This window comes from Oryctolagus cuniculus, chromosome 2 (assembly GCF_051225735.1).
Source record: "Oryctolagus cuniculus isolate XC-2025 breed Fujian yellow rabbit chromosome 2, ASM5122573v1, whole genome shotgun sequence".
NCBI classification, from domain to species: domain Eukaryota; kingdom Metazoa; phylum Chordata; class Mammalia; order Lagomorpha; family Leporidae; genus Oryctolagus; species Oryctolagus cuniculus.
The window spans coordinates 162,804,049-162,828,160 of record NC_142868.1 but is presented as its reverse complement, the minus strand read 5'-3'; the positions used below and the strand labels follow the sequence as shown (position 1 = coordinate 162,828,160).

At 53.9% G+C, this 24,112-nt stretch overlaps 1 long non-coding RNA gene across 1 annotated transcript; it reads right to left on the bottom strand.

The window, feature by feature from the left end:
• Nucleotides 1-19,428: 19,428 nt before the first annotated feature.
• On the bottom strand, nucleotides 19,429-21,601 carry LOC127488750 (uncharacterized). The gene is made up of 3 exons (XR_016229688.1): nucleotides 21,460-21,601; nucleotides 20,759-20,906; nucleotides 19,429-19,670 (listed from the first exon to the last, which is right to left on the bottom strand). It is a non-coding gene; the product is annotated as an uncharacterized LOC127488750 (long non-coding RNA).
• Nucleotides 21,602-24,112: the final 2,511 nt, after the last annotated feature.

The window sequence follows — 24,112 nt, the reverse complement described above, 5'->3', positions numbered from 1 at the left end:
CCCTGAATTCCACCCCACCTTCTCCTTCCTGACCGTGACCCCTACTTCTGCTCTCCCTCCTCCCCGCTTCCCTCCTCAGGTCTCTTCTGCCATGTGCCACTCACGTTTTCTTCTTTGGCTTCACTTCTCTGCAGGTGATTCCCTCACTCAGATTCCCAGTCATCTCTCTTCCCAAACCCCACGCCCACATCTCCAAATGCTTGCTGGCCGACTCCTCCAGAACGTCCCCTGCTGGCCAGCGCCACTGTTCCTCATTCCAGATGCAGCTCACCAGCCCCTCCCCACAGCCCACGCCATCCCAGCTTGGTTGACAATGCTGCTTAACATCTCAGTGTCATCCTCTACTCCGTTTCCTTCAGCCCTTGTATCCAACCAGTCGGTTTGAGTCCCAGCTCCTCCACTTCCGATTCAACTTCCTGCTACTGCGCACCCTGGAAAGCAGCAGATAATGGTTTAAGTACTTGGGTTCCAAGCCACCCGTGTGGGAAACCCAGATGGAGTTCCAGGCTCCTGGTTTTGACCTGGCCCAGCCCTGGCTGTTTCAAGCATTTGGGGAGTGAACCAGTGGAAGGGAGCTGTCTCTCTCTGGCTCCACCTCTCTCTGTAACTCCTTCAAATAAAATAAAGTAATTAAAAAAAAAAAAAACTCCTTGCAAAGAGATCTGATAGGCACAGCTCATCTTTCACATAGGCTACCCTTGACCTAAGTGTCTCCTTCTGGTCCCCTCAGCCCTTCCAGGGCTAGGGAACTGGGAAGTGTGGGTCATTCAGTCCGAAACATGGTTATGAAAGGCTTCCCAGTGCACAGGTGTCTTCCGTCCAAACAGAAGGGAGGGTGAGGCAGGTACTCTGACACGGGGTGTGTTCAGGTCAGGAGGGGCATCCAGTGCTGTGTCTTACTGCTGCGTTGGGAACCTGGAGTCCAGGGGACTGTGGGATTGGTCAGGAGAAAGCAGCCCCTGGTTTTCTGGAATCTCAGTCCTTCATGGCATTGCTCCCTGCTTTCCTGGACACACACCAGCCACCGAGCATTGCCTGACATGAGATGTCTGAGGATGGACAAGTCCGAAGAAAACCAACACAACAGCTCTAACACCAACACCGGGAAATGTCGTGGATCTGACAAGTGGGAACGCTGGTCTTCACCAGGAAGATCATAGGAAGAGAAAGAGAAGATAAATGGAGCAGAGAGCTTGATATGTGACCATTCCAGAGGGTGGAGGGAGCACCAGGCCCTCTGGATGCTGAAATGGGGATTTTACCAATTGGCGATTGACATAGCCAAGAGTGGCTGCAGGTTGAAATGTGGACATGCGTTTTGAAAGGCTGGGAATTGATTCTTCAGTCCAGGGTTGACCAGCACAGCAGACACTCTTACACTGGGCCATCTGCAACTTCAAGTGGCTTTCAAGAATTGCCAATGAATGTATCTTTTTGAATTCTGGAGTATTTTTTAAAAATAGTTTGAACCATGCTATTTTTTAACATTTATTTATTTATTTGAAAGGCAGAGTTGCAGAGAGAGAGAGAGAGAGAGAGAGTTCATCCATTGGTTCACTCTCCAGATGGCTGCAACAGCCGGAGCTGGGCCAGCCCAAAGCCAGGAGCCAGGAGCTTCTTCAGGGTCTTCCATGCAGGTGCAGGGGCCCAAGCACTTGAGCCCATCTTCTACTGCTTTCCTAGGCCATAGTGAAGAGCCAGATCAGAAGAGGAGCAGCTGGGACTTGAACTGGCGCTCATCTGGGATGCCAGTGCTGCAGGCAGAGACTTAGCCCACCACATCACAGTGCTGGGTCTTAAAGGCATTTAAAAAAAATTAGCTATAGGTCAACCATAGCTCTGTATTTGAAAGCTATTGTAAAATCTTTCTGCCTTTTATTTTAGCCTCCCTCTTTTCTTTCTTCATTATGTCCTTCCTTATTTCCTCTGCTCTCCTTCAATATTTATGAACTTCTAAGGCATAATGTGCACAAATAAAATTTTCATTCAACAGCACATTAAATACAAACAGGTATGAGGGAATCTTCAACAAGTCCATAGAAAATGAAAAAGCTATGCATGGATTTCAATTTCTTTCACCAAAATAAACTTATAATTCAAATAGACAGTTTGAAGTAGTCTTGTGTGAACTAAACAAGCAGGACACAATTTGAGCAAATCGAATTTCTGTGGCAGGAGTGGTGCCTTGCTCTGCACCACAAGCACGGGGCCAGGCAGCAGCCTTCAACAGGTATGTGCTCACTCGTGTTGACCCGGTCCCGTCAGCAAGGCAGAGTCCAACCAGGACAAGGGCTCAGGAGCAGTGAGAGGAACGCTCAAGAACAGAAAAGCCAAGGGACCTTCTCAGCAGAGCATGTTCCGGGCCTGAACCCATCTTTCCTGGACTAGCACCTTCTAGACCTTCATGAGGAGTGGGACAGGCCTGCCTGCAGCAAGGTGAAAGAGAAGAGAACCTACGGCAAAGGAATGCAGAGCATGGGACCCCATTGCCGGGAAATGCCCATTGAGCCGGGAAACAAGTCTGCTGTTGCAGGGGCTGAGGAGTGACGGCTGGTGCGCACAGTTTCTTTCTGGGGTGATGAAATGTTCTGCTTAACGTCATAGTGATGATCGTGCAACCCTGTGAGTATATAAAAAAGAAAATAGCGTATTTTAAAGGGATGTATTTTCTGATAATGAATAAAATCACAATTTTATTTTTAAAATGATCATCAACTTAAAAATATTTTATTTTAAAGACAGAGAGAGAGAGAGAGAGAGAGAGAGAGGACAAACACAGAGATAAAGGGAGCTCTCCCATCCACTGGTTCACTCTCCAAATGTCCGCAACAGCCAGGATTGATCCAAGCAGAAGCCAGGAGCTAGCAACTCGATCCAGATCTCCTGGGTGAGTGGCAGGGACCCAACCTCTAGAACCATCCCTTGCTGTCTCCCAGGGTGCACATTGACAGGAAGCTGGGACTCACACACAAGTGCTCAGATATTGGATACGAGGTCTCAAGTCATGCCTTAAGGACTACACCGAACGCCTGCCCCTAAATCACAATGTTTAAGAAAGATACAGTTGCGAGGGTGGCTCCCAGCAAGGTGCCCACTGCTGTGGGAGATCCCCTCCGTGTGCAATAGGAGCCATTTCCTGTGAGCTTCAGGGAAGGCAGCTGCCTGCCGGCCAGGGTGTGGGCACGTCCGGCTGCGGGATCCACCAGCAGGCCCCTGGATAGCAGTCGCAGGAAGACCACAACCACACGTCAGCTATGGTACGCAGGACCCAGGAGGAATTTCTGCCTTTGAAAGTCTGCCTGGAGCACTTCACCCGTGCGGTGGGGAGGAAGCGCTGACCCAGCCTGCCCGCGCAGTCTGTGGTTTGGGGAGGAGGCGGGGCTCCACGCCTTGGCAGTGCTCATCGCGGTGGAGGGGTGGCTGGAGGCCGGCCTTGTGGCTCACCTCGGCGCAGGCACGCCCCCTCCTCCAACCCCCACTCCACGGTGGAGGTCTTGAAGGGGGCTTTTTCCTTAAAAAACAATATAGCAAGTAGTCATCGTTGTCTCCAAACTCAGGTACTTACACACGTAAACCGCTTTACATGTTTTCTTTAAGTCAATTTAATTCCAATTTCCAGCTCCCCTCCTGTGGGCTGCTGGCTGGCTTGGAGCAGCCCCAGGGGCTGGGAAGTTTCTGTGGTACCTGGAGAGGACGCGGTGCCCCCAACCCTTAGCAAGCTGAACCCCTGGCCCAAGTGCTCCTTGGAAGTCCGACAGCCCGGGGGGTAGGGGGCGAGTCAGGGACTCTCAGCACCTGTTCAGGGAGCTGCACTGAGCAGGTGGGGGTCCCTGCTGCCTCCACGGCCACTGTGCTGTGTTCCCTGTGTTGCAAAAGCTCAAGAGGTTTGTGAGGGCTCAGAAAATGTTCACTGGAAGAAAATCCATGGGCTGCAAAACGTAAAACAAGAACTGGCAGAATGGAAATGAATGAATGTTTAATTATGTCTACAAAATCTAATTTTGTCATCTCCATTCAGTGTTAAGCTTAATATTCCTTAATGTTTCGTTCTGTTACAAAACAATTTGTTGACTTCTTTCACTTTGGAGGAATTTCAGAGTGATGTTTTAGCCAGGACGCCATCCCTGGGGGCCGGTGTTTGGAGCAGTGGTTAAGCCGTGACTTGGGATGCCCACAGCCCAAATCAGAGCACCTAGGTTCAAGTCCTGGCCTCATTCCTCATTCCAGCTTCCAGTTAATGTGCTCCGGGAAAGGCAGCAGTTGTTGGCCCAAGGAACTGAGTCCCTGCCACCCATGTGAGAAACCTCGATTGAGTGACTGGCTCCAGGCTTTGGCCTGGCCCAGCACTGGCTGTTGTGAGCATATGGGGAATGAACCAGTGGATGCGAGATTTTCTCTCTCTCTCTCTCTGTGCCTCTCAAATAAAACAAATAAATAAAAATTTAAATAAGTCTTTCTTGGTCAGGAAGGAAACAATGGAGTCCCAGGTTATAGCTTTGGAAAACAGCTAAGAAGTGATGTTCACTTTACGGCAGTTTCTTATAGCAGAGCTCTCAATGTCAACATGCCGGCAAGGCACCTGGGGCCTGGCTAAAATGCAGATTCTTTGCTTCCTAACTTAATTTTTTGAGATTACATTTTTTTTGACAGGCAGAGTTAGACAGTGAGGAGAGAGAGAGAGAGACAGAGAGAAAGGTCTTCCTTCTGTTGGTTCACCCTCCCTCCCCAAATGGCCGCTACGGCTGGCACTGCACCGATCTGAAGCCAGGAGCCAGGTGCTTCCTCCTGGTCTCCCATGCGGGTGCAGGGCCCAAGCATGGCCCAGCAGAGCTGGCCTGGAAGAGGGGCAACCGGGACAGAATCCGGCGCCTCGACCGGGACTAGAACCCGGTGTGCTGGCGCCGCAGGTGGAGGATTAGCCTAGTGAGCAGCAGCACCAGCCAGATAACATATTTTTTTAAAGATTTATTTATTTATTTGAGGGGAAGAGTTAGAGAGAGAGAAAAGGAGAGAGAAAGAGAGAGAGAGATCCTCCATCCACTGGTTCACTCTCTAAATGTCTACAATGGCCAGTGTTGGGCCAGGCAGAAGCCAGGAGCCAGGTGCTTCTTCCAGGTCTTCCACATGGATGCAGGGGCCCAAGCACTTGGGCTATCTTCTTCTGCTTTCCAGGCCATAGCAGAGAGCTGGATCAGAAGAGGAGCGGCTGGGACTAGAAATGACGCCCATATGGGATGCTGGCACTACAGGCGAGGGCTTTATGCACTACGTCACAGTGCCGACCCCTAGATTACGTATTTTTCATTTACATTGTAGTCAAAAGAAAATGCTCCACCAAATAAAGAGTTCAATAAATCAAAAGGAAAAAGACCACAGCCCAGCAGGAAAAGCAGGCAAGGGATATAAACAATAACTAAAGAAAAAGATGTTCAACTTCGCTCGTAAAGTAAATTTAAAATGCAGATTCTACTCCGACGTCCCAGGAGAGGGGAGGCTGATGCTGGTCGCCCCCACGCCGCAGTCTATGCAGCTGAGCTCAGAAACACGCTTTCCTCAAGAACTCGCAGTGCCCTCAGCTGACCCCAGGGGCCTGGGACCTCATCAGAGGCTGGAGCTGAGATGCTGGCCCCGCCCCCACTAGGGTCCCCTGGACCTTCTATCCTGACCAAGTTTATCCCAGCCCCTACGCCTCCGCTTGGGCTGTGTCTCTGCCTGTGCTGCCCTCCCTTTAAGTCGCTGCCAAGCGCGACCCTGTCTTTAGCATCCAATTCAGCTGCAGCTTCCTCGGTGCAGTCTGCCCCGAACCTGCCAGCCAGCATTGCTTCCTTGTTGCCGGCTCTGCAGTCAGCCGCATGATATCCCTAGAGAACTCTCCGGAAGACCTTTATCTGGCCTCTCCAGCTGAGCTGTGAGGCCCTGCAGGTGCTGTCCACCTTCCCCGTCTGAACTCCGCTGGGCCATTCATTCACCAGGGGATCTTACAAAAATCACCCCACTTCTCTGGCCTGGGGTCCCTTACTTATAAAATGAGGAGGTGAAAGAACTGGAAGCTGCTGACATTCCTTGGCCCTGTACGGCTCTGGCTGGCCCATGCTGCCCAGGACGAGGCTGGCATCCAAGAACATACCTAGTGGATTTAATTAAATTGCAGTGTTCGGCGAGGAAAGGCTCTGTGTCCCCGGAGTGGCCCTGGATGAATGGCCCTTGGCAGGTGCAATGGACTATGGTGCCTGTGCTTCCCCCATTGCTCCCAGGCCTGTCCCCTGTGCCCGGCAGTGGCCAGCCTTTCTCAGTGCTGGGTGCTTCCCTCCTTCCACACTTTACTAGAAGTCAGTAGAAAATAAAATGCAATGGGGGACAGGTAGCCCAGGGTGCGACAGAGGGGGAAAGAAAAAAGGAAGGGGAGAGGGAGGAGCAGAGTGGAACATGAGGTCAAAACCTGGAGGGAGCAGACTGTTCAGAAATCCTGTCACAGCTGCCCAGGCACCAGAAGATGTAAATAAATTAAGATTGTAATTCCATCTCGGATTCATGGTGCCACGCACGACCCTTCGAAGCTCGCTCTCACAGTGTGCGATGTCACCCACACACCTTGATGGAATTAGAGCCCTAATTTATTTATGATTGGAGATATGCCATTCCTCACGGCATTGCAATTGCCCTTACTTTCCAGGCTGTTGAAACTATGTAATACGGCCGCGTGCGCAGTGGATGCACAGCCACAGAAATGCAACAAGTGAGAGCTGGTCAGTTGCAAGCACCAGCGGGCTGCCCGCTCACGGCCAGCAGCGGCCTGGGGCTTTGGCAGGGCCACCAACGGTGGGAACTCCGTCTTCCTCAGGGGCTCTCCCTCTGCAGGCAGCAATGCCCCGTGTGCTCGGGAAGAGTGGTCACAGCACATCTCAGACACCTGGCCGGGGCAACGCTCTGCCCCAGCAGGACAGGAGCGAGTCAGACTCCACGAGGACCGCCGCTCCCTGCTCAGTGTTGAGACCGGGCTTTGGGAAGGGACCCAGAGCATGACACGGGGTGGAAGGGTGTGAGGATTTGGAGTCGGCCACCCTGGGCACACATGTTGAGGTCTGTAGACCTCAGCCGGTGCCAGTGATGACTGAGGGACAGGTGACACGGACATATTTTCATCTACCTCTGCGGGTGGTTGAAGCGACCAAATGACAATGAGGGAAAAGTATCTGGGGAGCTGCAGCGTCGCGTCGGGGAAGCTCCAGTCTGGGGAGGACTTCAGCACAGCACAGCTCTCCTTTGGAAGCGCTTGAAATCCCCCAGGGAACCAAATCTCGAGACAGCGCCGGCCCTCCTGGAATCCGTCCCCTCTCCTGGAAACACAGCCATCTCGGGCCGGGGCCAGGTCCACTCTTGCTCAAGTACCTAGATGTCGGACTTCTCCAGTCTGCAATGCCGGGCGCCTCAGCATCTCTGTGGGCCAGGGATCCCTTCCCCCTTGTCCCTCTCCTCCCTCAGCCCTCATTTCATGGTGTCCTGCCTTGTCTTTCTTGAGAACGATGTAAATATTCATTGTGTCCCAGAGCAACGTACTTCTTTTTAGGTTCCAGGTTTCTAGAATGTTCTGTAGCCTCGCTTGAGAAAAGAAACAGTAAGATGCAGAAAGGGGCTGTAGGGCTCAGAATTATGTAACGTACTGCACCCTAACACCTCTGGGGCGTTGCTGGACACCTAAGCATACACTACAGTTTCTGCACCAATGACATGAGGAGTTTTGCCCAAATGATTCTGACAGTCAAATCCCTTGTAACATACCTTACAGACTGCAGGTTTTTCTGGCATTGGCCAGACGCGTTACATGGGGTCCACCACCTATGGCAGACCCCATTAATTAACCACAGCATTGTTCTGCATGTCACCAGGAGGGATGAGGTCCGTTTTCCACCCAAGTTTACTTAATCATCATGCTATTATTAATAACTTTTATTTAATTAAATAACTTTTAATAACTTTTATTTAATTAAAAAATATTTCCCCGCCTCCCTTATGTCTTTGCTCCCTGTGTCTTAGGGATCATTACTCGGAGGGAAGTTCTATAAGAAAAATACAAAATGCAATGGACAAAAGGATTTTTGGAAAAGGCAAGGAGGAGCAGCTTCATGGAAGAAGTGGTTCTGGAAACAGGAGTATTGAAAGCTCGTCACCAATGACCACTACCATTTAGCAGAGAGCCTGCTGTAGGCCAGGCCCAAGTCTGCCCAGGAATCCTAACAACGTTTTGAAGTTATTTTTCCAAATCACAGATGGAAAAGCTGAGGTTCAGAAGATTTGACTATTTGGTGTGGGGGTCCCACGGTGTATGAGGGGCAGAGTTGGGTCTCGCCTTTGATGCTTTGAAGCCCATGGTGGGTTCTCATAGGTAGAAAATAGAGGAGAGAAGGCAGAAGAGGCCCCAGGAAAAGGAAACTAGAGACTGTTTGAAACACCCTGCAATCCCAGTACATTTGGTCCATGCATAATGAGGTGAATGTGGGATGAACACACTGGGAAACTGGCCCATTTGAAAGCTGACCAGCCACCTAAGGTCATTGCCAAGTGGAAGCAACAGTGCATCCGCGAGGAAACTTCTGCAGATGGCAGGCCTGTGCCTCAGCTTCTGCACTCTGGCTGCACAAGGCCAGGGGCAAGGGGGCTCCGTGCTGGGCTCATGTGACGCTTTGTGGGCCAGCAGTGCCCCGATGGTCAGGTGTCTGGATGGGACGATGGGTCCCACCAGTTCCTGGCCAGAGTAGAGAGCAGAGTGCAGGGGGTTTGGAGGCGTCCTGGTGGAGCCTTAGCAATGTCCTCCTTGGAGCTGCCCAGACCAGCAGCACAGAGGGGCGTCTCACTTGACAGTCCCTTTAAAGTCCAGCTACCGAGAGGAGCGAGGGTGAGTTGGGAGCCCTGGGGCCCGGCTGTGGAGTCGTGGGGAGGTAGGGGCTGTGTCCTGGGCCTTCATTTCAGAGGCAGCTGTGATCATGTGGGCAGGACCTGGGGACAAATGGCCGAGTGGGAACTGACCAGCAGGACAGCCCCACAGCATCTTCTTCCAGTAGGCTGAGCGGGCAGGGGTGCCCTGAGCAGGACGTAGAGAGCCCGGAGGCCAGTCCCCAGCATGATGCTCTCAGCGTCTCGGGGCCTTCTGGGGAGGAGGCCGTGAGGGGAGCTGCGCAGGCGTCTTGCCCTCTGGCAGTGGCTCGAAGGGGTGGCTGGGACCCTTCCCTGGGCAAGCTGAGCATGAGTGAGCTCAGGGCTCAGTGCCAGAGGATTGCGGGGTACCACATGTCAGAGAACCCTTGTTCAGCAGGTGCTCCCCACGGCCTCCTCGCCGAGGGGCTGCGCACCCCTGACCCCTGAGGAGAACACACGCAGGGATCTTCCCAGGCCTCTTGCAGGACCTCAGTCCCATGTTCTTCCCACAGTCCCTGGCTGGGGCAGCCATGTCCAGGTAGGCCTGCCTGGGGGATCAGCCCTGCCCACGGGTCCCTGGGCCTCTGCTCTGCCCTGTGGGTCCTGTGCTCTCTCCACTCGTGGGGCTGACGTGTACTGAGCAGGGACTTGTGTCTCTGGAGGGGCTCGGGCGTGGTGTGGGCTACAGAGGAGGAATTGCTTTACAACCTGAGTTCCTGCAAGCCCTTCTCTGCTCCCAGCGCTGCAGTGTCCCCGTGCTTCTCCCCCAGAGCCAAAGGTGAAGCCTGCGAGCTGGGCACCCCCGGCCGGCCCCTGCCCTGCCTCACCTCCCTCACCTCCCGTGACCTCCCTCTTTTCTCCCCATTCCTCCTCCTTGCTGTTTGAGCAATATGCCTGCCACCCCCTGCCTAGAAGCCTTTGCACCTGCTCATTCCTGTCCCTGGAAAGCCTCAACCGTCACTCTTTCACCTCTCCCGGGTCTTGGCTTGCAGGTCACCTTCCTGGAGCCTCCCCAGCTCTCCCTCCCTTCTGAAGTCCTCCCCCACTGCCGGGTACCCCCCTCCCACTCTCCATCCCGTGATGGGCTATATCTCTCTCGATTACCGGCTATACATTCTACTTATTGAACGCTCGTCTGCCTCACACTGTCAGATCTACGCTTGACTAGGGAGTGTTATTGCCTGTTCAACCTAAAACTCTAACATTGCCCCGCAGACAGTGGCATTCTGCCGCTCTTGCTGAGCCGGGAGACCTTGGTTCTGATCCTGAGCAGGGCATTAACCAAGAATTTTTTTTTAAGATTTATTTATTTACTTGAAAGAGTTACACACACAGAGAAAGAGAGAGAGAGAGAGAGTCTTCCATCCACTGATTCACTCCCCAATTGGCCGCAACGGCCAGAGCCAGGGGCCAAGAGCTTCTTCCAGGTCACCTACATGGGTGCAGGAGCCCAAGCACTTGGGCCATCTTTCACTGCTTTCCCAGGCCATAGCAGAGAGCAGGATTGGAAGTGGAGCAGCCAGGACTAGAACAGGCACCCATATGGGATGCTGGCATTGCAAGTGGCGGCTTTACCCTCTATGCCACAGTGCTGACCCCAAACGTGGTGTTTTTAAATGGGCACTCAGAATGGATGAATCTGGCCCCTTGTTCCTTACAAATGCTGTCCATCTCTTGTATTCGGGGAACTTGGAGGCCAGTTAAGAAGGCCCAGGAGAGAGGACGGCAGCGAGGGAGTGCCAGGCGTGGACACTGACTGTGCAGGGAGGCTGAGCTGTCCGGGCCGGGCGAGCCTCCCCGCTGCCCGAGCTGGGGCTGGGTGTTAGCACTCAGGTGGGTTGCAGCCCTTGGCCGAGGACCCAGGTCAGTGGCCGTGGTTGTGAAGCTCTGCCCGGGCCCCGGCCTCTGCCCGTTCTCAGGCCAGGGGCTGCAGTCTCAGCGGCCCCACCCTTGCAAGCACTGCTGGCTCTGCTACCCGTGTCCAGCCCAGGCGCTACCCTGCAGGCTGAGAGAGGAGACTCAGCGCACATCTTGAACTCATTTGGCAGCACGAGAAGCCTGGTTTTATGTCACAATGCAAGGCACGTGTTAACTCAGCTTCCCTGCTCCCAGCCGAAGGAAAGATAACTGAACTTGATGGATAACCGCTAATTGGCTCACTACCTTCATTCCGAAATGACCGCCCCCAGCCACGGGGCACTAGTTCCGAGTGGGACCCCCCCACCGCCGCCGTTCAGCTCGGACCCCAGCAGGACTGTGACCCCGCGAGGGCTGACAGCTGTGCTCCTGCCCCTCCCCACTCCCCGCCGACTCCCGGACAGTCACTGTGCACCTCTCTCCCTGCTGCCTGCCCTCTTGTCTCTGCTCCCGGAGCCCCCAGGGCGGCCCGGTTCCTCTCACTCCCTGCTCTTGGCCTTTCTGAGCGAGCCCTCCCATGGGCCACCTCTCTGGGGGCTCCGATCATCGACCAAGTGTTTAATTTGCCTCTCCAGACAGAGGACAGGGTCCTCGGAGGCACGGCTGCCCCTGGTACAGCTGGCACTGGACTGCGCTGGTGGCTGTGGCCTGATTGATGTTATGGGGCAGGAGGGACGGGCGGAAGGGAGGGCAATTGATTCCAGCTGAGGACAGAGGGAGGCAGGCCGAGGCCCGGGGTAATGGGTGACTGGGGTGGGGGCAGGGAGGGTCAGTAGCTCTGAAGGAGCCCCTGCCCCACCCCTCTGCCCTTGTGGCTCTGACCTGGGAGCCCGACCAAAAAAAAAAAAATAGTTTACAGAAGTAATCCCTCTGAGAGAGATTAAATAAATTACTAAAACTCCTGAGATGAAATATCACAGCCATTAAAAGGCTTTGAAAAATATTTAATAATATAGGGAAAGATTCACAGTAAATTAGCAACAAAGATAATGGACAGTCTGATTAAACCTAGGTGAATGTGGAATAGGGGTAGCTGGCATTTATTGAGCTCCTACTGCATGCTTTCCATTGTGCCATGGGCCCTCCATGATTCCTTTCTGGTAATCCTATGTCAATCCAGGAGCCAGGTTGTTTTCTTATCCCCATTTTTCATATGTAAAGACTGAGGTACAGAAGTGAAATATCTCTCCCAAGAGCATACAGTGTAATCTGTCACCCTCAGGGCAGAAGGTGGGACATGCTCATAGCTCAAGGTCACTAAAAGTCCTGCATTTCTTTTAATAATTTAGCTCTTAAAGAGTGATTTTATTTATTTGAAGGGCAGAGTGACCTAGAGAGAAGGAGTGTCAGAGATATTCCATTTGCTGGTTCACTTCCCAAATGGCTGGGCCAGGCCAAAGCCAGGAGCCTGGAGCTCCATCCAGGTCTTCCATATGGGTGGCAGAGGCCCAAACACTTGAGCCATCCTTGCTGCCTTCCCTGGGCACATGAACAGGGAGCTGGATGGCAAGTGGAACAGCTGGGTCTTGAACCTGCGCTCTAGTATGGGATGCTGTTGTCGCAGGCGGTGGCTTAACCCACTGCAGCACAACTTGGCACTACAGAAGAGCAGCTTCTTATGCAGCCATCGTAACAGTATCATCAGGCAGCCTGTGGAGAGTACTAACAGGTGGGACCTTTAAGAGGTGCCTAGGCTTGTGAGTGGGGTGAATGTCCCAACAGCATGCTCAGGCCCCTGCCGCCTTTGCTCTTCCCCTCTTCTTCCATGCACAGCCGGAGCTCCTCTCGCCCTTGCACTTGGCGCCGTGGGTGGATGTGGCACTCAAGGCACCATCTTGGAATCAGAGTAGCCGAACCTCCAGGGCCTTAACACTTGGCGGCCTCTGGAGTGGGGCCCATACATTTCAGTTCATAATAAATTACCCGTCTCAGGCACTCTGCTACAGCAGCATAAAACAGAGCGAGACCCATGCCTTCAGGTTGGGAGAATTTGGTATGAGAACTCGGCTGCAGGCTTGGGCCCTGGGTGACCTGGTCAGCCCCTTGTGTCACTCTTCCTCACCCTGTCTTTCTTCTTTTGTTCTCCCCAACACCCTGCATTTAAATCTCTGGTGAAGACACACCTCTTCCTCTGCTTTGCTTCTCTTGTTTTGGGGAGGGGAGCTTGGGGAAGCAGAGAGTGGGGTTGCTGGTGCAGGGAGGCCTCAGCACTGGGTGCTGCCTGTGGGGGAGGGAAGGTGAGTGAGACTGCTCTTTGTCCCCGTGGAGCTCACGTGTGGCACTGCAGGGCCTCAAGGCCCAGGGCAACCGGGTGCAGGGCTTAAGGAAGGGGGGACTCAAAGATGGCACTGCAGCCCCATACCCAGGGCTGCGGGTACTGTGGGCAGAGGCAGGCATTTTTGAGGGGTGGGAGATGAGGACGGGGTTAGGACGGGACAATGACTTGGGAGGCAGGTGGGTCAGGGTGACTCGGGTGAGCAAGCAGCACCCGTGGTCAGACAGCAAGGTGGCAGCAGGAACCTCCACAAAGCACCCAGAATGCTTGACTTTCCTCAGGAGCCTGGCACCGTCCGGCCAGGCGGGCACGCAGCCTGGCACCCCACTCATTCTCTGCTCTACCCGCCTGTCCCTTCTGGAAACCTGACCACCTCCTCTGGCCTTCTCTGGTCATTTACTACGGGCCCTGTCGGGGGAGCATCTGAACACAAATGCCCTCAAGGGTGTCCACTGAGGCAGTGGTGTCCGCACGAGGGTGGGCTGCCTCCCTCCCTTCATCAGGAATCTTGGGCCAGAAGGAGCCAGTTGGCTTCCCCGGCAGGGCCCAGGGGCTTGGTGAGCGGACTCTGCCTGTGTCTCCTCTCATCCACTGACCAGCTCTTGCTGCAGAAAATTCTCACTGCCAGATCCCATTCTCCCCCTCAGGCTGCTCAGTGACCTCCCCCTTTCCCTGGGGGGATTACTTATTTATTTGAAAGGCAGAGAGAGAGAGAGAGAGAGATCCTCCATCTGTTGGTTCACTCTCAAATGGCCACAGCAGCCAGATCTGGAAAGGCCAAAGCCAAGAGCCAGGAACTCCATCCTGGTCTTCCACATGGGTGGCAGGGATCCAAATACTTGGGCCATCTTTCTGTTGCCTTCCCTGGCACATGTACAGGAAACTGGATCAGAAGTGGAGCAGCCAGGACTGGAACCAGTGCTCTGATATGGGATGCCAGCGTTACAGGCGGTGGCTTAACCTGCTGCGCCATGACACCAGCCCCTCAGCCCCTTCTTGGAAGCACTTCCTCTTAGAAGGCTCTATTGGGCTGATTCTAACTCTTGGCCATGACCGTCATCTTGCGAGATCAAGGTGGGAACTTGCCTCTGTGTTTTCCCCACCATACAGGGCACCTTTAGCCCTTCTTGCTCCCTCTGCTAGATTCTTCTTGGATCCCTCTGGGGGTGGGAGGGGAAAGCACTCCTTATTGATTAGGTAATGAGCTGGGCACTTGACAGCCCTTTCCTCTGTTGGGCCCCTGGGCATCTCTCTTCTGTGGTGTTACATTTTCTTCATACGGAGAAGGATCCTGGCCCAGACAGCTGTCCTGGCTCTTCAGGATGGCCAGACCAAGCGATGTTTGCAGCTGGTCTCCCTGGCCGCAGAGCCCCTGTTTGCTTTCCGTCGTGGGTTGAATTTTGTCTCCCAAAAAGAAATATTGAGGTGTAAGAGGCCTTATATTGAAACCAGGTCTCTGCAGATGGGGTCTGGATCAGGTGAGGTCATTCTGGATGAGGCTGGACCCTGCTCGAATCTCTGCTGTCCCCATAAGCAGAGAGGATTTGGAATAGAGACAGTGACAGAGGCAGTCCAATGAGCGACGCTTCCATAATCCGTGCCAAACCACAGATAGCACGCAGCCACCAGGTGCGGGAGGAGATGCATAGAACAGGTTCTCCTTCAGGGCCCCCTGACGGAACCAACACCTGGACTTTGTATTTCTGGCCCCCAGAACTGTGGGAAAATAAATCTCTGTTGTTTGGTGTTACCCAATAATTGATTAAGGTGGTCCTGGGAAATTGATTGTTTACTATACCTCCCTGAATCCCAAGAAGCATATCTCCTCTTCTCCACTTCAAACCAGGAGATTCTCCCAGAATCTCTTGGTCCCTTTTCTCTGGGGCCAGCCTGGATCTGGTCAAGAGGCTGCCGTGTGACTCCGAGAGCCGCGGCACGAGGCGGGAGAGGACAGTGGGGGAAGACACAGTGGCTTCCTCTTGGGACCACCAAAAAAGACTGTGTGGAGGCAGAAGCGTGATAGACATCGGAGATGTCTATGAGGAGGGAGGGGGAGCAGTCAGGGAAAAGCTCGTGGCGTCAGGAGGCTGGGTACCTGTTGCATTACAGCTGCTCGCTGACTGTCGGTAAAGGAACAGGGAAGAATGTAGGGTTGAAGCGATCCCATAGCACAGAAACCACCATCCACTTGCTGGATGCGAGCTAGCTTTAGGCAGGAGCATCATAGGCTAAATTAGTTTGAGTGAGCTGCCAATGGCCTACACGTGGTGCCATGCAGGAAGTTCCTCTCTGGTTCTAGAAGTCTTGGGTTCTGGCTTGAACTCTACTGCTTCCTACGTGGGTGGGTCTGGAAGAGTCGTTTCAGTTCCATTGTTTTGAGAAATGGAGGTGGTCAACGTCTCTGGCCTAATAGAGTTTTAAAGGGAAGAACGGCAGAGAATCTGGAAGTGGGAAACCCAATAGGAACCTGGACTGCAAAGCACCCTGTGGGCACAAAGTGGCGTGTTTGTGGCTGTGGCTGGCCAGTCGCTTCACCGTTCTGTAATTGTCTCATACACATCCCGGCCTTTGAGCCTTTGCTCTTGGAAACTGCTTCCTGTTAGCATTAGACTTGGGTACAGGCGATGGGAGACCCACCTGGCACACCAGCGTTCCTCTCTCTCCCAACAGTCCTAAGGCTGGTCCTGGAGGCCCAGGATCCCTCTATCTTGCTGCCCATCTGTGCCTGGTTGCCATTTCCAAGGGTACCTGACGGCTGAACATTAGCTCCAGCCTTTACATCCGCGTTTCAGCAAGGAGGAAGGAGAGAGCGAGCGCAGGCATCCTGCCTTTAGGGACACTCTCTGGGAGTTGCAAGTGCCACTATTTTTTTATTTATCCCGTTGGTGAGAACTGAATCCCGTGGACACACCTATCTTCTGCAGAAACCGGTGGCTGTGGTTTTTATTCTAGACAGCCATGTCACCCTCCCCAAAGAAGATTTGGGGGAGAACCAGCATTTCTCTCATTCCCTTACATTTTTTTGCTGGGTTCATATTCATTCCTCACGATGCAGTCATGTGCATTGGCAAAATAAGGAGTTATATTGGGCAGTTCACAGTGTACTCTGCTCGTGCCAGGAAGTGAGCTAAATGTTTCGCCCGGATTATTTCACTAAAGCTGCACCACAGCCCCTCGTGCTGGGCACTCCCCCTGTGTCCATGCTCCTGATGACAGACGCAGCTCCAAGCCATAAAGGGTCATCGCAGAGCTTTCCTGGGAAGCCAGCTCGGGGATGGAGATTAGCAGGGCAAGATAAGTGGGCGGGATGTGTATTAGAGCATGTCTGGGAAAGGGAAGGGATGGCAGTGGGACAAGACAGAGGGACAGGTTGAGCTTCGATTCGGTTCCAATAAAGACCTGCGCTCACTCCCCAGGGAGCTCCAGGGCTAGGAGAGCCTTGCAGAGTTGTTCCAAGTTGGCACTAGGGGGACCCCTATGCTGGTCACTCTGGCTGTTGGCTGCCCCGGAAGGGAGCCTGACCTTGGGCAAACCACTCTCTTTGGCTGCAGCAATCCCCAGAGGAGGCTGATGTCTAAGGACTCGTGCAGGCAGCTCTCCCTTCATTCCCAAAGCAGATCCTGGAGGGACCGCAGAGTCCCCCGTGTAAAGTCACTTGATTAAGCTCCCACTGAGTAGCAAGTGACAGAGCCGGGACGGAGAGCCCCAGGCCACCTGACTCCAGCACTTGGGCTTTTCCTGCTGTTCCAAGGCTGGCAGTGGTTGAAAGTCACAGCTAGCAAGTCGAGTCCATAACGAAGCATCCTCACTTGTGTTCCAGATCTGTTTGCTGTGTCGCCTTCCACGTTTCCTCCCTGTGTTCCTCGTTCTTCCTTCTGTCAGCCCGCCCTCTGCCCGCTGGGTGGGGGTCTGAGGGCGTGGCTGCAGCCCATGAGGAAAGCCAAGGCTTACCCCCCACGGAGATGCTAGCATCGGGGCAGGATGAGAGGGTCCAGGGGTACTGCTCTGGGGGTCCCATCTGTAAGTGCCATGCCATGGGGCTTGGAGGAAGGGCAGGTCACCTGGGGCTGGATCGTACCCATGCTCCTGTTCCCTCTCCCCCAAGCATCACAGGCTCCTGGAAGCTGGGGCAGCGTGTTCTCCTTTTCCAGCACCCACGAGGGGCCCCGTAAGCAGGGAGGTGTTTTAGAGCCTCAGAACCGGTGGAGGACGGCTGAGTTTTCTCATCGCAGAGATGAGGAAGCAGAGGCCCCAGGGGATGCATCCGGGGGGCAGGAGCTCGGCTGGCCCGAGGACCTGGGGCTCCCAGCTCCCGGCTTACCTGCCCCTCGCACTACTCCTGCTGAACGAGGAGCGGCTGGAAGAGGTCTCAGGCTGCGCATTGCTTTCTCCCATCTCAGGGCCATCAGCGTCACAAGGAGGAAAGGAGACAGGACGCTGGACTGGGGCTAGACAGGCCCCGGAACCCCACAGAACACCCTGGAACTGGGTCCTCCAGGCCTGAGACAGATGCCCCAGGGGAGGCAGGGGTTGGGGGGAAGGGGCGGGAGGAGAGCACAAAGGCTCTCTCTCTGGGGCTTGACACCTGGCACTGCGGACAAGGCCAGGTTGGCTGGGAAGATTTAGGATGATTCTGTAGGAAGCCAGAGTGTAATAAGCTTTGGATCAGCCCGTTCAAGATACAGAAAGCTTTTGCCCACCGCCCGAGAGAGGCTCCCTTATACACTGTAACCTGCATCTTCCTCCTGCAACATCTTAGCCCCACGGAGCCATAAAACAGTCTGGCCTAAGTTACCGAGCCTCTTTGAAGTCCTGGAGTGGCCCATAAATAAGGTAAGTACTTTGGGAGGGGTGGGGGCTCATTTTGAGGGGTTCCTACACAGCTCTTTCAGGGCTACATTGATTTGTAGCTGCCTCTAAGTCAATTTCCTGGGGCTCGTAAATCCTGATTTGAGCAAAACTAAAATGTCATCAATATTTATTTGATGCATTTCTTACCACTCCATTGGAGAGGAAGGCGGTGGGGCTGGTTGCGGAGGGGGATGTCAACATTCTCACCCGCCACCCCGTAGCAGGTACGGGACACGCCACTCCCTGGCTGCACACAGACCCTTTCGTCCCGAACCATAAACCCTGGGCAACAAATGTACCATTTCATGGTCAGCAAGAGCGGTAACTGTCACTGGAGAAGTAAAACTGAGTTATTGTTTCCAGTTTCAAAAGAACAGCAACAAGTACAAAAAAAACTGTATGTGATCCCGTCCTCTTCCCCTTAGACACCTGCAGCCAGCTAATGTTTCACTGAATCCTGCCACATAAATGCATAGCTTCACTCACTAATCCATATGGCTCCAGAGACCACTGTTACATGAGAACTTAAACTGATGGGGCCAGGCAGCCCAGGGCAGCTTAATCTTTTTTAATTCAAATCGACTGAGTCCCATGTGGCCTGGAGATGATACCCTATATGCTGCAATCAGACTGACCTGGACTTCTCGTGCTCTAAATGATTAATGAAACTGCCTCGAGTTGGTTTCTATGGTGATTGGAAACCCGAGCCGGACAGAGGAATCTGCCATTCACTGCGGTGAGCTGAACGGAAGGGGGCACAGGGCGCCGGGGTGGGGGGTGTCCCTGGCCGCTGGTCGTGAGGATGCCCGAATGCCTCAAGCACCTCCCCCAGGCCTGCTGCTGTGGGCTCGGAAACCACAGCGAGGGGAGAGAGGAAGGAAATGGTCCTCAACCCGCTCTCAAAAAGCCCCAAACCTCTAAGGCTCCCTGAAGCAGATGGCCAAGGAAGAATCAAGGGGAGATGGCGTTTAATTCAAATTGTGTTTCCTAAAAATCAGCACATGGATGAAGAAAGCCGTGAAGCCTGTCAGTCTTTCTTTTCAATGAGTGGTTTTGCCTATGTGAGCCCTACAAAAGCAGCTGGGCACCTTGCAGTACCCGTGTCTTCTCTGGTCCTGGCTGGTTTTAGCTCTTCTTCATTTGAAAGAGGTCCTATCTGGGCTTCACATAACCTTGTGGTCACAACTGACAGAGGCCAACTGAGCGGAACTGGCAGGATCAGCGGCTGGAGAGAGAGGAGGGAGGATGGATTAGCACCTAGGCTCACCTGCTGACGCCTGGCAGGAGGCGGGCCCTGCTCTAGGATGTAGCCTCCAAACCCCAGTGCCTCAGCTCCATGAAGTCCCGAACCTTGAGAGGCGTCACACAGGGACAGCTAGAGGTCAAACTTTGTCATCTTAAAATCTGAGCCCTGATCTGCTGTGGCTATTGAATGAGGGATGCCAACTACAGAAGCTTTCTTTTGGAAGTCATCAAAGGTTTTTATTTATTTATTTTTTAAGATTTACTTATTTATTTGAGAGGTTGAGTTATAGACAGAGGGAGAGACAGAGAAGTCTTTCATCTGCTGGTTCACTCTTCAAATGGCTGCAATAGGCGGAGCTCAGCGGATCTGAAGCCAGGAGCCAGGAGCTTCTTCTGGGTCTCCCACATGGGTGCAGAGGCCCAAGGACTTGGGCCATCTTCCACTGCTTTCCCAGGCCATAGCAGAGAGCTGGATCAGAAGAGGAGCAGCTGGGACTTGAACTGGTGCCCATATGGGATGCTGGCACTGCAGGTGGAGGCTTAGTCCTCTACACTGCAGCGCCAGCCCTCAAAAGGTTTTAATTAGGAGAATAACACAGCCAGATTTGCACTTTTTTTTCTTTGAGAGGCAGAAACAGACACAAAGAACTCCCATCCACTGGTTCATCCCCCAAATGCCAGCAGTGACTGGGGCTGGGAGAGGCCGAAGCCAGGAGTCCGGAACTCAATCCAGGTCTTGCACATGGGTGGCAGGACCCAGCTATGTGATGTATCTCCTGCTGCCTTGCAGGATGTGCAGTAGTGGGAAGCCAGAAGTGGGAGTGGAGCTCAGTACTGAACCCAGGCGCTCCAAAATGGACATGGGCACCAAGTAGCCTCTCAACAGCTGTGCCAAGTGCCCACCCCTCTTCTGACTGGTCAACATTATTCCTGGCATGCTTTCCCCTCCCTACGATGAAACCCCTCCCAGGAAATGCTTCCTTCCTGAGAAGAGAAGCAGCCCACCCCCAGGGTTCACACAGGTGCTTGCAGTCCTGGTAGGGATGGCTGAGAGGGACTTGGACGGGAACCCCAGGGAGGAACATCAGAGGCCTCCATGCTGCCGGGAACATCTTCCTGCGCTAGCCAGGGCAGGGCCACCTCCGTCAGGGCAGTGGGCTGGGCACACACCCCTTGTGCCAGGAGCATGAGAAGCATTTCCAGTCAGCACAGCACTGCGTGGTCCAGCCCAGTCACAGCTCCAGGCCTGGTGCCCACGTCCTTCGTCTGACCCACACCTTCTCCAGTCTCTCCCCACTGCCAGCTTTAATCCCCTCCCTGGAGTCACCCCTCCTTTTCCATGGGCCATGACTCTCGTCATCATCTTTACCCTTCCCCCTTCCCTTCTTCCTGGGCCCCTGCTCTTTTGTAGTTCCCATTAGATAACCCGGTAGAAACTCCCAAGTTGCTAGGATCCAAAATCGCAAACACGATCCCGACTCCATCACCATGAACAACGCAAGGACCCTGGGCGGGAGCCAGTGCCTGTGCCCCTGCACTTGATGACCTGAAACCTACCTTCGTCTTACTTGGGGGTGACGTCCACGGCCTCGAGGGTCAGCTGTGTCCTGCTGTCCTGGCTCCATCTCCTTGGGGGTCATTGCCACTTGGAACTGTTGACTTCACGAGCTGGGAGTGCCAGACGGCCCTCAGACCTTCCCTGTTGCTGATGACAAAGCAGGGCTGGGTGCTGTTTGGGGCCAGCTTCCCTGTGTCCCCCTGTGCTGGCCTGCTCATGCCGCTGGCAGCCAGCTGTGCCACACCTGTCAGGCAGGGCCCTCCTGCTGCCCACAGCAGGGGAAGGTGAGCCCGGGGAAGGGCGGCCAGTCTCTCCCCACCCAGTTAGGCCCTCCCACAGCGGGCAACAGGTGAGCGACCTAGGCCCTATCCGACTCCTGTGTGGGGTGGATGTCCTGTGTGCCCACTTTGTTCCCTGAAGACACAGGTGGCAAAATGGGTGTGGGGCCCTGGCGGGGAGGGGTTGGAATCCAGACACCTGGGTGCAGAGTTCAAGGGCACAGTAGGTCAGCACGTGGCGACTGTCTCTTCTGGCAAGTGACAGCCCCAGCGAGTATGTCCCCGGCACAGTTTCTATTTTACCAAGTTGCAGACCCCACCCCAAGCTCCTAGAAGCCCCCTCTCACTGTCCCCAGCCCTGCCTCCTCACTGGTTGAACGGGCAAAGCCTCAGTCCCCATTCCTTGTCTCCCGTTGACCAACCTGTCCCACCTCGAAGGTTACCAATCCTAACTGCACATTTTTCTCCAATTGCTTTTTATTAGGAAGGGTTTAGAGAAGTCCTGTGGCCTCTTTCTAGAAGGTTCTTCCCCAGAAGCTGTGCATACTCTGTCCGGGTCCTGGCCTGGCAGGTGGGGCTGGCTGACTGGGGACTGAGTGGCTGAGGTGAGGAGACGCCTGGTGCAGGGAGGGCAGCCACGGACATTCAGGCAGGGAGAGAATGGAATTCAATCTGACACTGATACGTGTGCAGAGGGACTGGACGGACAGCCACGGCCTAAAATTAGAAGCCGCCTGTCGCAGGAGGGCAGAGCTCAGGCTCCTGTGACCGCCTGGCTTAGAGCTCCATGCCCACCGCTTCCCAGCCCAGGACCACTTGGTGCCCCCGGCCCCTCACCCATGTTGCACAAGGCCTAGCAGCACAGAATGCACAGCGCAAATGAAATGGTCAAAGTTCTAGCAGATACACAGGAAAAAAACAGGTGAAATTAACTTTTAACAATGTATTTCACTAGACCTAATATAACCAAAGCTTTGTCCTTTCAACGTGTAACCAATACAAAAAATGGTTAAAGAGACATTTTAGTTTTTCCTCCCCACTCTGATGTATGCTTTATACATATAGCACATCTCAATCCAGGCACACAGTGTCATCAGAAGTGCTTGGTCGTATTTAGATTTTGTCAAATTGAGACCTGCAAGGGGCCGGCATTGTGGTGTAGCAGGTAAAGCTGTTGCCTGCAGCACTGGCACCCCATATGGGTGCTGGTTCAGCTCCCAGTCCAGCTCCCTGCTGGTGTGCCTGGGAAAGCAGTGGAAGATGGCTCAAGTGCTTGGGTCCCTGCCATCCACATGAGAGACCTGGAAGAAGCTCCTGGCTCCTGGCTTTGGCCTGGCCCATCCCCGGCCTCAGGACCATCTGGGAAGTGAACCAGTGGATGGGACATCTCTCTCTCCCTGTGTCTCTCCCTCTGGAACTCTGACTTTCAAATAAATAAAAAATATTGGGGCCGGCACTGTGGTGCAGCAGGTTAAAGCCCTGGTCTGAAGCACCGGCATCCCATATGGGCACCGGTTCAAATCCCGGCTGCTCTACTTCCAATCCAGCTCTCTGCTGTGGCCTGGGAAAGCAGTAGAGAATGGCCCAAGTCCTTGGGCCCCTTCACCTGCATGGGAGACCTGGAGGAAGCTCTTGGCTCCTGGCTTCGCATCGGTGCAACTCTGGCCATTGTGGCCATCTGGGGAGTGAACCAGCAGATGGAAGACCTCTCTCTCTCTCTCTCTCTCTCTCTCTGCCTCTGCCTCTCTGTAACTCTGCCTTTCAAGTAAATAAATAAGAACAAACAAAAATAAATCTAAAAAAAAAAAAAAAGGTGAAGTAGATTCATATATCCAAGGTGTTCCAAACAACTTCCCAAGTCCTGAAGGCGGGGTTCACTTTAAAATTAAATTTAGCAGCCGGTGCTGTGGCTCACTAGGCTAATCCTCCGCCTAGCGGCGCCGGCACACCGGGTTCTAGTCCCAGTCGGGGTGCCGGATTCTGTCCCGGCTGCCCCTCTTCCAGGCCAGCTCTCTGCTATGGCCCGGGAGTGCAGTGGAGGATGGCCCAAGTGCTTGGGTCCTGCACCCCATGGGAGACCAGGAGAAGCACCTGGCTCCTGCCATTGGATCAGCGTGGTGCGCCGGCCACAGCGCGCTGGCTGTGGTGGCCATTGGAGGGTGAACCAACGGCAAAGGAAGACCTTTCTCTCTGTCTCTCTCTCACTGTCCACTCTGCCTGTCAAAAAAAATTAAATTTAGCTAAAATTACATAAAGATTCAGTTCTTCAGATGCACCAGCCACAGTTTAGACGCTCAGAAGCCACATGTGACAGCACAGGTCTAGGAGTTGCTGTGGGCATTTCAGGCACAAAGAAGCTAACGGCACAGAGACCCTGGCATCAGCTCGGGCTCATTCCTGGCAGGTAGAAGTGGGCAGAGTGTGTGGGGACAGGGGGTGACGGGACTCTGTCCATCAAGAGCAAGTGCTTACCAGGTTCCCCCTCCCCCCTAGCCTGCTGCTGCCCCAGACTCCTGGGACACAGGTGTGAGTTAGTGAGGAAGAAAGGGTCTCAGCTCAACACATTTACTGGGATTCTGTTCATACAAATTAGCCCTTTCTGCCTGTCGGGGAGGGATCGGCTGAAGGGTGATTGCGTCCGACCTTGGCATTTGCCTGCTGTGGGAAACTTCCCTGCCCGCTGTTTCTCTTGGGGCTGCACAGCTGCTGAGACTTAGGGAGGGCTCAGGGAACTCAAGTCGCTTGCCCATGGCCACCATCTTTTCAGGGAAGGAGAGGCTGAGAATATCAGATTTGCAGGCAAGGGGCGTGTCTCGGAGAGGGCAGGAGGAGTGCTCAGAATGTCAGACGCCACCTCGCACTAGCCCCACATCTGGAGTGTCACCAGAGAGAAGCGAGCCCACAAGAGTTTGGAGTGAGTCCCCCGCTCCATCTTGGCCCATTATGTCAGGGAAGGCATGGGGGAGGGAACTGCTAAGTCATTTATTTATTTAAAATGGAGATTTATTTGAAAGGCGGAGCAACAGAGAGGGTGGGAGAGTTTTTTTCTGTCTGCTGGTTCACTCCCTAAATGCC